A 13,408-nucleotide genomic window follows, 5' to 3' on the forward strand; every position below is an offset into this window, starting at 1 on the left:
TTTTTAATCCGTATCTCACTTTTTGTGCTTTTGTCTGATTGCGTTAAAACCCGCGTGACCACACAATCACACACACACACACACACCTCTCACCTTCAAGTCTGGATTTGGACTTTGAGATTGTTCGTGGAGCTGAGAATGCAGACCAGTCTACAATTGCCAAGAGTACTTTGAGACGGGACTAAAGGTGTACACAACAGAATTAATAATGTTCACAAAGTGTCATCCTCGTATCCAGGTAAAGAACAGAACGTGTGTGGTTTGTGAAGACTCATCACTTGCAGCAATTCAATTCAGTTTATTTGTAGAGCCCATTTTCACAAATTAGAAATGTGTCTCAGAGTGCTTTACAATCTGTACATATAGACATCCCTGACCTTTGACCTTTGACCTCACATCGGATCAGGAAGAACTCCCAAACAACCCTTCAGGGTAAAAGGTCAGAACCCTTGAGAGAACAGAGGAGGATCCCTCTCCAGGATGGACAGGTGTAATAGATGTCATGTGACCAGAAGGAATCATTACACACTAATTAAAACACAGGAACAACACAATGAATATGACAGTGTGTGAATAGTTGGTAGTTGGAATATTCCACCATCCAGACCTCCACCATCCATCAGGCAGACGGAGGTAGAGAGGAGTGGGCGGAGTCTCAACAGCACTTTTCTTATGTGGGACAACATGGTATTGATTAAGAGAGAGAGATTACATTGTGTTAAATATAACCATATCAATACATATAAAGAATCATCTAAACTCATTTCTTGAGGTGTCGCCTCTCGGCCAGCAGAGGTCATGTTTCAACCACCAGGGGGCAGTGGCTCGACACGTGACTCGACCAGAGGACACGTGTCTTCTGGAGGGACAGCTTCAAGCAGGATGACGAGGAGCTTTCTGTCTTCAGCTGACCCTTCACAATTCCATTCTTCGACATTGCAGACATTTCTCATTTCCCCCACGCACACACAACACATACCTCGAGAACACGTGAAAATAAACACGGTTCATTCAAACCTGCTGGTTCCACCTCAGCTGAAGGTCTTATGGAATCCGTCTTCTGAGAGCTGCACTGCGGATGAAATGTGATAACACCGAAACTGAAAAACAAGTGCTCCCTTTCCTTTCACCGCGGTGGCGTGACTGACGGCCGTATCGGCACGAGATGTTATGGGAATATGCTCTCGCGTTGACTGAATGTTTGCAGTGTCTGATGATGACCGTTGAAAATGGCTTTGCTTGACGGCTGTGGACATGCCGGCCCCCGTGTTCCTGCCGCGTCCCCTCACTGTGGGCCGAACACTATCAGGAGCGGGCTGAAAGGCATCTTGAAGTACTTGGAGGTCGCTGTCCCGCTCTTTAGTCTTGGCATACACCTGTCTATTTGCAAAATGGTCTGTCTCAAATTCCCCCCAGGAATGCTTGCTAAAGAGGGACCACGAATCAGAAAGTCATCCTCTGGCACTCATGAGGAATAATGTACCGTGTTGGACTGCTAGTCCCTCCCCAGAGAACACGTGGGAGATCGCTTGACAACAATACTGCGCATTTTTGTGAATTCAACCAATTCAAAAGGAAAAACATGTTTTTCTGACATTTTCCGTGTAAGCCTACTATTCTATAAACATCTCCAGACCTGACTGCAGCTCGGTTTTGGGGTTCGGGGGTTGCCAAATTCCAGGGGTGATCCAACCAAAGAATGTAAACTTGATCGAAAGCACAGTGCCTCATCGCCCATCTCTGAGTCAGACACCCTGCCTCGGAGGAGATGTCCATCAGCTCCTCTGATCAAAGATCTTCTCCTCCGGCAGTAAGTCACAGGGCACAGAACACAAACATGGCACGCTTTGAGTATCTTTAGATCTTGACCGCTCAGCAATGGGCTTCCCATTCCAACATGCAGGTCTTCATTACCTGATTGGATGCCACTGATTACCTGCCAACTGGATTGGCTGCAGGTATTCATCATCTGCGATGATTTGGCTGATTTGGAGGCCAATCTCAATCAGCGTTGTTGAAGGACAGGAGAGCGTCGCTCCAGCAGCAGACCTGGCCTGAACTTCTCCCCAGGAAGTTTACCCTTCACTGTCCAGTGATCTGACTTCATGTTTCATGTGAAAGGTCCTTAAGGTCTTAGTCCACACACAGGTAAACTTCAGGTTTCTGTGTGTGAGCAAAATAAAAGAGATCTCTTGCTTCTTTCCCTAAATTGAGGGGGAATCTTCCTCATCTGTGTTGCCTGTAGTTACCTTATCAGGTTTTTACCGGCTCCCTTTATGACCGTCTCTGCAGTCGATGTTGTTGAGGGTTACGGGGAAAGCGGCGGTGAGAAATGCGCAACACAGCGATGACACTGGGCTGGCGACTAAGTGCGGCAAAGGAATGTATGGATGGGATGCCGCTGCTGATTAAAGATGTTTTCTTCCTCTCCTCTTGATATTTCACAGATTCCTTGTTGCTCCTATCAATCCCCTGGGATGTAAGTGCTGAGACCTGACTCTCAACACCCGAGCCAAGATGCTGCAGGTCCACTCTGAACATGTTGTACAGATGTTCATGGCCCCCAGAGGATGATTCCTGTTGGCTTTTGGGATTCCTTGACTGTTCCTGTAGCGTGAAATGTGTCAGCAACTAAAACAAATGTGTCCCTTCACGGTTTGATCAAGTGCCAACATCAACCTTTCCCTTTGTCCAACGCTGTGGTTTATGACCAAATACCTACAAAACTAATAATAATCGTATCGGTCTCAGATGTGCTGTCTTAAAATGGCTCAATATGAAGATATGCTGAGCATTTAGCTCAACGCTGCTGTTCCTATATTACTGTACCTATACGCCTCACAGGACCGCAGGCCCGGAGACTAGCTGTAGACTCTAAGTCTTCAATGCCGCCGCCTCATAGCCACGTCAAATTGCCCCTTTAACTGCACATGCATCTAAAAGGCTTCGGATGGTTCCAAAACCACAGAGAAGAGCAGCGTCGTTTACGGCTTAGAGTCTCAAGGTCAGCACCGAAGTCACCGTCATTAATCCTGACTTCCACAGCTATAGGAATAGAAAATAAGCACTGCTCGATGGAATGCTCGCCCCCCCTTAATGATCTTGAGTGTGCCAAAGCCTGGTGGACACTGGCCAGGAGAGCCTGGCATTGGCCCTCTTTCCAACCACAGCTACTGGAAGCCAGTAGAGCTTCAGGCCACTGGGTTGATCCTGAACACTGGAAGTCTCCAAGTCAATCCCGCTCAGCCAAGTGGTCACGTTCGACCACACATCCACATGGACGGAGCCAGGATGCTGCAGTCTGAAGTAACTCTAAATCAGGGGTGCTCACACTTTTTCAGCATGCGAGCTACTTATATTATGTTATATATATATGTATTTATTTATATACACACAAAGTAAACCCTGAAAAAGCAGGGTTGTCATATTTTGTTTGACTGTAAAAAGTAATTTACAGTGAAAAATTGGAGTAAACTCATGAGCAAGAACAGCTGATGTGGTGACGTCATCAAGTTAGCTGCTGTTCCAATCGCAGAAAGACCGTCCTCCCGTCCTCCCGTCCTCCGGACTCTGGACTCCCAAGACCAGACTCCAAAAGAACACAAGTCTGTACTCAGTGTACTTTGAATTGAGAAACGGCTATTGTCACTGTAAATAACCCCTTAAAAGGTGTATTGTTTCGTGTTGATTGCCTTCTTTTGTATCTGCTTTATTGGTTTTGAATGTATGCCTTTTTATATTGTATTGTTTTAATGATTTTGTATATGTTTTAATCTACTTCCTCTTAGAGCTAAATCGGAGTTTTTTTCAGCGTGAGAAATACGATGTGTGGCGGGAGTGCGTGACTTAAGACCGAAATGCGTGAGTCTCACGCTCAATGCGTGACACTTGAGAGCCCTGCAATTACTTCTGCTGTAATCTGGTGCTTTAGAGAAAATTATAGGGTGGCCAATTTTTTTTTATGTCATGCGATCTGCCAATACTACGCCGCGATCGACTGGTAGATTGCGGCGATCGACTGGTAGATCGCGATCGACGTATTGAACACCACTGCTCTAAAGTATGGGGATCCAAAGAGTGTCTCACTGGATGTCAAAGACTAGTTACTGTCCCGCTGCACCTAATAGAGGAGCTGGACTTGGGGTATCCAAGAGCAACTGCACTGCAGTACCTATGGTTCCATATTTGTGAACGAACCAGCGTAGTGGTCGGTGGTTTAGGCCACACCACAACAATGTGGAAGTTAGTCATCTTTTCATGCCAACGTTAGTCAACTCTGACTTTCTCCAGTTCGAGGATGAGGTTTTCAGTGAGGTTCACTGACCACAGCCGTGCAACCTCAACAATAGCCACATCTGGCCTCCACATTTGCCATTTCCTTTTGTGTACAGATCAGCTTACAGTGTGTTTACAGTGCAGAGCCACATATCACCTCCACCTTCGCTGTGCCGTGAAGTCCAACCTGTTGCCAGGAAAACGGTCTGACGGCAGCATCAAAGACGCCGGAGGATTGTTGTTGATGGGGTTTTGCGTTTGCGTGAGTTTTGCTTGGCTCAGAGAAGAAGCGTGTGAGAGTCTGAACGCGTCACACTACAGACTGTTGGATTTACTCGAGGGGAACTGCCTGAAACCAGCGAGTTAGAGATGTATACACTAAAAGGAGAGGTGCAGCACACCTTCTGGAAACTGCTGATTAAGGGAAGTGCGCTCCAGTCCGCTGCCAAGTCATCCTGAATAGGGATGGTCGGCACAGGGACCACCCCGTCGAGGCAGGGGAACAGACGGAGGCTCTGTTTGAACTGACAGAAAGATTGACTGCATCCCACCAGCCGCCGCTTCCAGGACGTGTCGCTCAGTTCAGAACCCCCGAGAAAGAGACGTGTTTGCAGTTTTTTTCCCCCAGCTACATGTTCACACGAATAGCAGATGCACATGACAGCACCGGACGGTCATTGCTGGATGTAAAAAGTTGGATTCAGTGTATGTAATCACGAGGAACGCACCACATGATATTTTTCACAAATCATTCCTCCTGCAGGTCCCCGTCCTCATAAAGTTATCAGGTTCCAGGTGCGAGGCGGCCTGCGGAGGACGTGATGTAACTCATCCAGGCTCCCCTCTGCTTTCTGCGTTAGCATTGTGGGTCATGGCAGGAGTCCCTTCCTGTTTCAGGGTGTCAGGGTGATGATGAGGAAACCATCCAGGACACTCTGGGGAGGACGTTAAAGGCCAGAAACAAGCGAGGACATGAGAGAGGCCACGGACACGGCAGAGAGTGTTTGCTTTGCTCCGGGTGTGAGCTGTGCAGGGACCTGCCTGTATATTTGTCTTTTTATGGCGAATGGTTGAAAGCGAGGCTCCGCAGAGGAACCCCCATCGAGGTTCATCACACTGCGACACCAAGAATATCAGCAAGAAACTGGCATCTCAGTTTAAAGACCTTTCGCTTCTTCTCATTTGCCGAACACATGACTTCACACATTTGTTTACATGATGAGATATGACTCATTCTCTTTGAGTTATTGCAAAGAAAAGAGTGTTGTGTTTTATGCTGTGACTGTGGGAAGTTAATGGGTCTTTGTAGATAAGAGACATCTGGCGCTAACAAAACAAAGAATGCATTTCGTGCGTTACAGTTTTCAACAGACACATCAACGTAAAACGGAACAAATGCAACAGACATGTTCGGCATTACTGTGAGAATTATCACTCCAATTTGCTGTTCAGAGGTTGCAATCCCCACAACTTTCTTTCCCAGCTTTACTCTGTGAATCATCCTCCATGTTTCAAGTCGTCCGTTCAACATGTCGAAGCCAACCTGCTGGACTGGACATCCACATTTCATCAGATACACCGAGCGCCGTCCGTGGCCTGCGGTCGAGATAGTTTCCATCCGCCGGATTAATCTGTAATCTTGTTGCAGTCTTTAGAGAATGCAACAGTAAGGTTTTTGTGGCAAAGTAAACATTACATCAGCAAAGAATTTGCCCAGAAAGACCTCTCTAAGGACGCCTTGCATGCAAATGAACTTCCAAGAGTTTCCAGTCAGAATCGACAGTGTTTCTTACCACGTGAATATGAAAATATTCAATTTTATGTCTTTTGCTCAGCACGAAAATGACGTAATAAAGGCTGTTATGCAACAAGAAGAGTTCCTGGGTATTTGCGACAAGGAGATTGAGCTATTTTCTGTTTAGGTTTGTGATTAACAGTCTCCAGGTTTCCTCCAGATGTGGCTTGGCCTCAGACACATACTCGGTATTTTTTGATCAATTCCCCAATAACAGAGCGACCCAATACGACACTATCCATAATAAGGGATGACGCAGTGATCTAATAAGTAGATCCGACTTCTCGCTGCCTGGAATCATTCTTTATGCTAAATGGTGGACAGATGGTTGGACCCTCTGCAAGCAATCACAGCAAATGATTACCAAACTTCTCAGCACACACCATCAACTGGTGAGATGAAAACAATCGGGTGGTGGGAAACAGTAGGAGGAGGAATTCGACCATCGGGGCCTAATATTAGCCAGGCCTTTCTTTTTGTGGTGACTGGTCCACAGAGGAACCCTTTGTTGTTTTATTAAAACGGTACACTTTCAGAGGGAAGTTGGACTAATCAACAAACAAACAAAGGGCTGTTCATGACTATCAGCTTCGTTGTTCCATTCCATTTTCCATTTGCCCAGTTTGAAATCCCCTGCAGCCTTTTAGACGATTCCCAAACACAAAACCTGGTACAGAACACGATGTGCAAAGATTTTAAGACAGAATGTGCTCTGAAAAAACCTAAACCTCCCGTGCAGTCTTAAAATAAAGGCCCTGTGATTGATTCCTCTTGGTTATCTTATCTCAGGGGCCAATGCAGTAAAGTAGAAACAGTTGAAAGACAATTTCTGACGTTATCGCTTCGTTAACGGCGCTGGATAATTGTCACGTCTGTCCTCGTGTATTTTTCTATTCAGTTGTCATACTGTTTTAATTAATTTAGTCATTTAGCCCTTCCTTCGATAAACACGGTCCTGAACTGTGCCAAGACTGTCGCTGAAGAATGAGTCTGATACTCATTCTGCATCGGAGGCACATATTACCGAAACAACACTGGATCCCTTATCACAGTCAGATCACTCCATAATGACTCAGTGAGAGAACAACCTTCAGATGCTCTTGTCTTTTTATGCGTCATTGCATAATATATTATGGGGGCGTCATGCATCTTAACATTTGTCATAGAGAACAAACACTGTGGAAACCCTGTGCTTATCTTTGGCATCGCATTTAGAGTTTAAATAAGCTGTTGTTCGCTGGCTGATGTATTATACAGTTGAGTGTATATATCAGGAACAGAAGTCAAATGTATATTTAGCCACTCAAGATGCATACTTAATTTCAAGTTGTATATCATTGTAATTCCACTATGCTACTTGTATCTTATATCTCACCACATCTATGAAGAACACCTACTTATTTGTGTGTGATTGAAGTTACGGAGAGGACTTCTTCATCCAGATTAAACAAGCAGAACAGAATATGTAACCCTCCTGTTACCTTCAAATGTACTAACATCTTTTACCCTTTTTGACCCCAGCAATTAAAACCTCCATAAAATGATTAGAATTAATATTGTTTCACAAGTTTAAGCGTGAGGTACTTTATGTTTTTTGTTGACAACCTAAATAGCCTTTTAAATAAATATAAAAGTTGATATTTCTTATATGTTTTACACAGTGAAAAACAGCCTGGGGTCAAATTGACCCCAAAGAACACCGATGCGTACAAGTTGTGTTCAGGACATTGAAAACATATCATCATGTGAATTTTATGTTTTCCCAGTTGTCCCCAATAAATTAGGAAAAGTCATGAAATGTGAAGCAAAAAAAAGTATGTCAATCATATTTTTAGAGACATTAAACATTGAATGGGGTCAAATTGACCCCAAAGGTAGTAGGAGGGTTAAATGAATGACCGATATGAAGGCCGCCGCCCGGCTGCTTCCCCATGCTTCAGTCTTTGTGCTAAGCTAAGCGAAGCTAACCAACTGTATTCATGGACACACATGAGAACGATATCAAAGTCCAGCTAGAATGAAAATGATATAATTATTCCAAATACCAACCAAGTCATTTCATTTTTCACATCTAAAGCTCAAGAGTAAATGAACTTAGCTACATCATGAACATGCTGCTTACGTGTTAACGCCTCAGTAACAGTAATCCAATTATATAACAGGTTGCTCACATGGACGATTCTGCTGCATAATTGGTGCTCTGACATTATTCATTTGACTTTTTCTCACGTCATGAAGTATTTTGAAATGATCATATTGTTTATTTGACCAAAGTAGCGAATCTGTTAACTGGATATTAGCCTCCTATGATCTAGTTGCTGTTCACGCCGTTAACTCTCTTCCTCTCGAACCCAGGCATGTACTGCATTGAACTGGTGTGAATGAGCACAGCTGCACATCAACTTTCACAGCAATGAAAGATTGAATTATCATAAACATGCTCGACCCATCGGTCTCAATTCAATTGCATCTCCCCAACACCAATCCATCAAAGTCAGCATCCGATGCCCGGCGGGTGACCGTCGGGTCGTGTGCGTGGATGCGTTGCTCGCGATGCCGTGTGAAATCACGAGGATCGGCTGGATAAGTAAACTCACCTCTTCTGGCACTCGAGGCTGTTCAGCAGCACGTCTGTCTGCGCGCTTATTAAAACTCGGCTCCCTAATGAACGCTTTGAAGCCCGCTGAGCGCCCTGGAGACGGGGCTCTGGACACACGGGGCCTCTCTTCCTGCTCCCTACGGAGCGCTCCAGAATAAAACTCAGCTGTACCGGCAGGCTGGGGTAGAGTCATATAAACACTTTTACATTACGGGGAACTGGAATGTTAACAAAAGACAGTCCCGCAGAACAAATTCTTCTTCCTCTGAGTTTTATTTTCGCACAAGTGAATTTGAAAGCTGATGGGGAGAGCCGCTTGAAAGACTGTTTTTCTTTTTTAAACCTTTGTCATCTTGTCATCTTCGCCTCACTCAAACCTCACTGCTGCGGCATGGCAGAGTGGGAGGAAATGGCATGTGTGCGTGTGTGTGTGTGTGTGTGTGTGTGTGTGTACTGGACACAACAACAGCGCTGTAGACTTGTAGACAGAGTTGCGCAATAACACATCCAGCCCGACGGCTCCCTCGGGGTGTGATTCAAGAACTCGGCCGGGAGACATCCAGGAACTAAGGTTTACGTTACAGACGTGGAAACTCTATTCTGAATAAACCCCATGATCTGCTCCATTGAGCCTCTGTGGTGATAGTACACCACAGTTGAGGTTTTTTTCAAATGTAAAAAGCAGTTCAAAGAGATTCCACACAAGTGTCATGATGAATGGGGCCAATTTTCCCAAAACATCTGTCGCAGGCCTCGGTATTGGGCTGCCCGCGGGGCTCTCGCAGACAGGTCAGCGTCGTCAGAGAGGCTTCCTCCCCGAGCAGCACACGCCTCTTCTTCCCCGCAATCCCATGGTCAAAACAAGGTTTCATTGATGGCCGTCGTACCGGCTGGACTCAAGTTTGGTCTTTGTTGTGTGCCGTGTTGGCGTTACCCTCTTGACCCTCACGCTGGAGGGATCCCCATCCAACACTGGTGACTGATAATTAGTGAAGCTCTGTGGCAGAAAACACTTTGAAGTCATCTCGGGTAATTGTGGTGTCATCCCCTTGTTCCTTGAAGCTCCCTCGCATCAACAGAACGTAAAAGGTTGGTTCTGACTAAATGGACTATGGGGAAATGGTTTAATGGATTGAGAAATAAAAAATGAAGCTATTCAGGTTAAATTGACATCATGCCGGGGGTTAAATCGCATCATGACCTTCTGCCGCTCGACCTTCACTGTTCATCGATGGCAGTGAAGAAGAGTTCTCATTCAACTCACTGTGTCACGTTTGTTGACTACCTAAATAGCCCTTTAAATATATAAAAAAGTTGATATTTCTTATATGTTTGACACAGTGAAAAACAGCCTGGGGTCAAATTGACCCCAAAGAACACCGACATTAAACATTGAATGGGGTCAAATTGACCCTAAAGGTAACAGGAGGGTTAAATACACAGGGAAGGTGGGGAACGAGACACAGGTGGACACAATGAGGGACGGGGCAGACCATCACAGGGACAGGAAATGCAAGGAAACAGAGGACACGAGAGACAGGGACTTCAAAATAAGACAGGGACTTCAAAATAAGACAAAACAATACACCAAAACTCTGGATCATGACAAACTGTTGCTGAAGAGCACATGACTCTCTGCTCACAGCTCACCAGGCATGAGGCTCGTCCAGCGGGACCGGCAGCCGTCAAACACGATTACATGAGGCTGGACACTTCATATAGGAAGAGGAACACTGCTTGAAAACACGACCAGCAATTAGTTTGGCCCGAACCACGGCGCCATCCCACATCGATGTGCTGCCGGAGGCTGTGAGTCAACCAGCCAACGGGGTTCATGTGCATTATCCAGTCCTTCACCTTTATTACTCAACAGGTCTGATATACAAACCACTGACAACTTTACTAAATCTTTCCATCATCCTGCGTGTGGTCGGACTGTTAAATAGGCAGCCTGGAGTGAAATCAATTTTAAAAAAGGGCCGTTTAATTTACTTACAACATCATCAACATTACAAGCTGTTTTATTGATAGCTACTTGGTTAGAATGTATTTAAAAAAGGAGAGACCGTCTGGAGGCAATTTAGCAGTCAAGAGAGAGAAATCTAACACTTTCTGTGTAACTGTGAACAGTATTTTTACGGGCCCTGGTTAAAAAATAAAACCCAATTTGGAAGATCTGCGTGATACTCAATAAAGTTAATTATACAACTGATGGAATCACGCCAATGTAGCCTCTTGACTTGGTAACACTGAGAATTTGTTTTATAGTCAGACCACAGAAGCTTCAGTAAATCCAGTTGCATGTCTGAAACACATTTGATTTAAATGGTTAACTACCAGAAAGTCATTGGCAGTTTGGTGCCAGACAGTTGGCATGAACTCACAGGGGCCTGTCTCACCTTTGCCCTCATTTCTAAAACATCCCATCCAATATCGCCTCTGCATCATTAATGTTGGGCTTTATGAAACTGTGTTGAATACAGCCATCAGTTAGTACTTTTGTGAGATTTGTGTGTGTGAAGCAGTTTTTTTCTCCTGTGGTGGTTGGGGGGGGGGGGGGGGCATGTAGATAATTGGAGTAGATATCCATTTCTAACATCCCGGTAAAGCTACTAATGTGGAAAATGCTTGACCTTGATTTTCCACAGTGGGTTGGCCGAGACGACGTGAATCGGGACCGAAGCTGCGAGGCGCGGCCCTCCGTCGCCCGCTCAGGACAAAGAGCCGGTCCGGCGGGCCTCGCCGAGGTCAGGTCACAGCCAGGAGGACCAGAAGGAAGAGAAGCCCACTGGGCCCTGGCGACGCACAGAGAGGCGCTCTGAATCAAGGGTGATGGGCCAGGAAAGTTGAAAGGGAGGGGGGGAGAGAAAAGTGGGGAGAAGGAAAAAGAAAGCTCCCGGTGAAATGCCAGGATGATCTATCACACACACAATCCTCTCCCGCTGCTTTTTCTTTTGTCAATTCTTCTAAGAGCCAAAGAAAACATGACGACTCAATACTTATGAATTTACAAGAATGCGTGTCGCCAAGGGCACAATCTCCACCCCCGTAGTTATTTAGACATTACTGCCTGCATTGATTTATGTTGTGATTGATTTCGGTGATTTTGAATGTTTCAGGCTACATCTGGCGGGAAGGGCTCCACATTTTTGGAAAAATTGTTGTTTTCTGGAGAGTTATGGCAAGTTCCTATTTGACCTAATTGGCTGCCAGCATGATTCTCCCTTTAACGCCTCTAGCTTTAGAAAGCACTTACGGTATTGAGAAGTAGATTTTCTAACTGTGTGGTCACATTCGTCATTTTAACAGCCCACCAAGGCTTCCATCGATTTTAAATGTGACAAACAAAACCAGGAATTGTAATAAATCCACAGGAATCTTCCTCTCTCAGTTTGTCTTGTCTGAACCAATTGCCTTGAACCAACACATTTCCCTTCTGTACTGGGGAAGACAACTGGACGCTTGTGACCACATTTCTGTTCTAATGTGAAGCAGCTTCCTGGATCACATTTCAAATCAAATAACGGAGCTGGTTTACGTTTTGCTTATCTTGCCCCTATATGGAAGCAGGAGGGTTTAACTTTCTTAAATTCCTATCTCAGGAACCAGATTCCACTCAAATATTCCGGGAGCAGAACTATTCAGGGTACCATCTCCATGAGAGTTTGCGTACAGCCCAGGGATTAACCTTGTCCACTACACAGTTTATTACATCGGCACAAAACACGTACATCTGTCCTCCGAGCCCTTGCTGACTTACAATTTAGCCGCCATCAAGTCAGGCAGAAAACTGGGCTTTTGACCTGGTCACAGAACATTTCAGACTCACTCAGTACAGCAACACAACCGAAGATATAGGAAGATGAATTTAGTCTTTTTTGTTTCTCCAAGATCTCCAACCATCTTGCTTCTTCTATTGAGTCCATCGATGTCCCAGACTGTGCTCCAACGCGTGATATGATGATTTCTGTCCAAAAGCCCAAGCCGCTTGTCTTCTGGTGTGGCGTTTCAGAGGGCAGAAGGGTAATTTGTAAAAAGGAAGTCCTTAATACAATCTGTGTTACAGTTTTATTGCTGATTTCTTTTCGCACTGTCATCCCAGGCAGCTTGAAGCCGTTGTTAACCTAACAACTCACACCCATAAACGTGTAAACCGATCATTTAGCCGTGAAGAATGCGTCGTGGATGGATTGCCGGTGCTATGATAGCCAACGGTGCTAAAAATCTTTCTGACATGTTTCTGGATCGCTTCTCTATTTGAACTCTTAGATGTCGAGTATTTTCATTTCGTCTTCAATAATTCATTACACTGTTCTGCGAGGCTTACATGTGCGGCATGGCCCACACGTGCACTTCTCAGTGAGTGTGTTCAAGTCGGCACTCGCAGCGCCCATTAAAAAGAGAATAAGTATGAACATCATGAAAGGCGAAGGAGAATGGTCTGATGTGACCTACTTCTATCACCACGCTGACAACACTTCATTCATCCAAGCTGGGGGAGACCCTCAAGTCCTTGGCCTAAACACATTACATGTATCCTGCTCTATCTTCAACTGTCTCCCTTTGTTGCGTGAATGCCTGTTTAATGTCCACGGCTCAATCTGCTCCGGAGCCCGACAGAGGTCTCCAACATTCCTTCAAAGGAGAAGATGTCATGTTCAATGAAAAGAAACCACGTGAATAAAGCACATTATTTGAGCTTTTATGAAGCAGTTCTCTGCCAATTGAACCTCCCTTTC

This window comes from Pseudoliparis swirei, chromosome 11 (assembly GCF_029220125.1).
Source record: "Pseudoliparis swirei isolate HS2019 ecotype Mariana Trench chromosome 11, NWPU_hadal_v1, whole genome shotgun sequence".
NCBI lineage: Eukaryota > Metazoa > Chordata > Actinopteri > Perciformes > Liparidae > Pseudoliparis > Pseudoliparis swirei.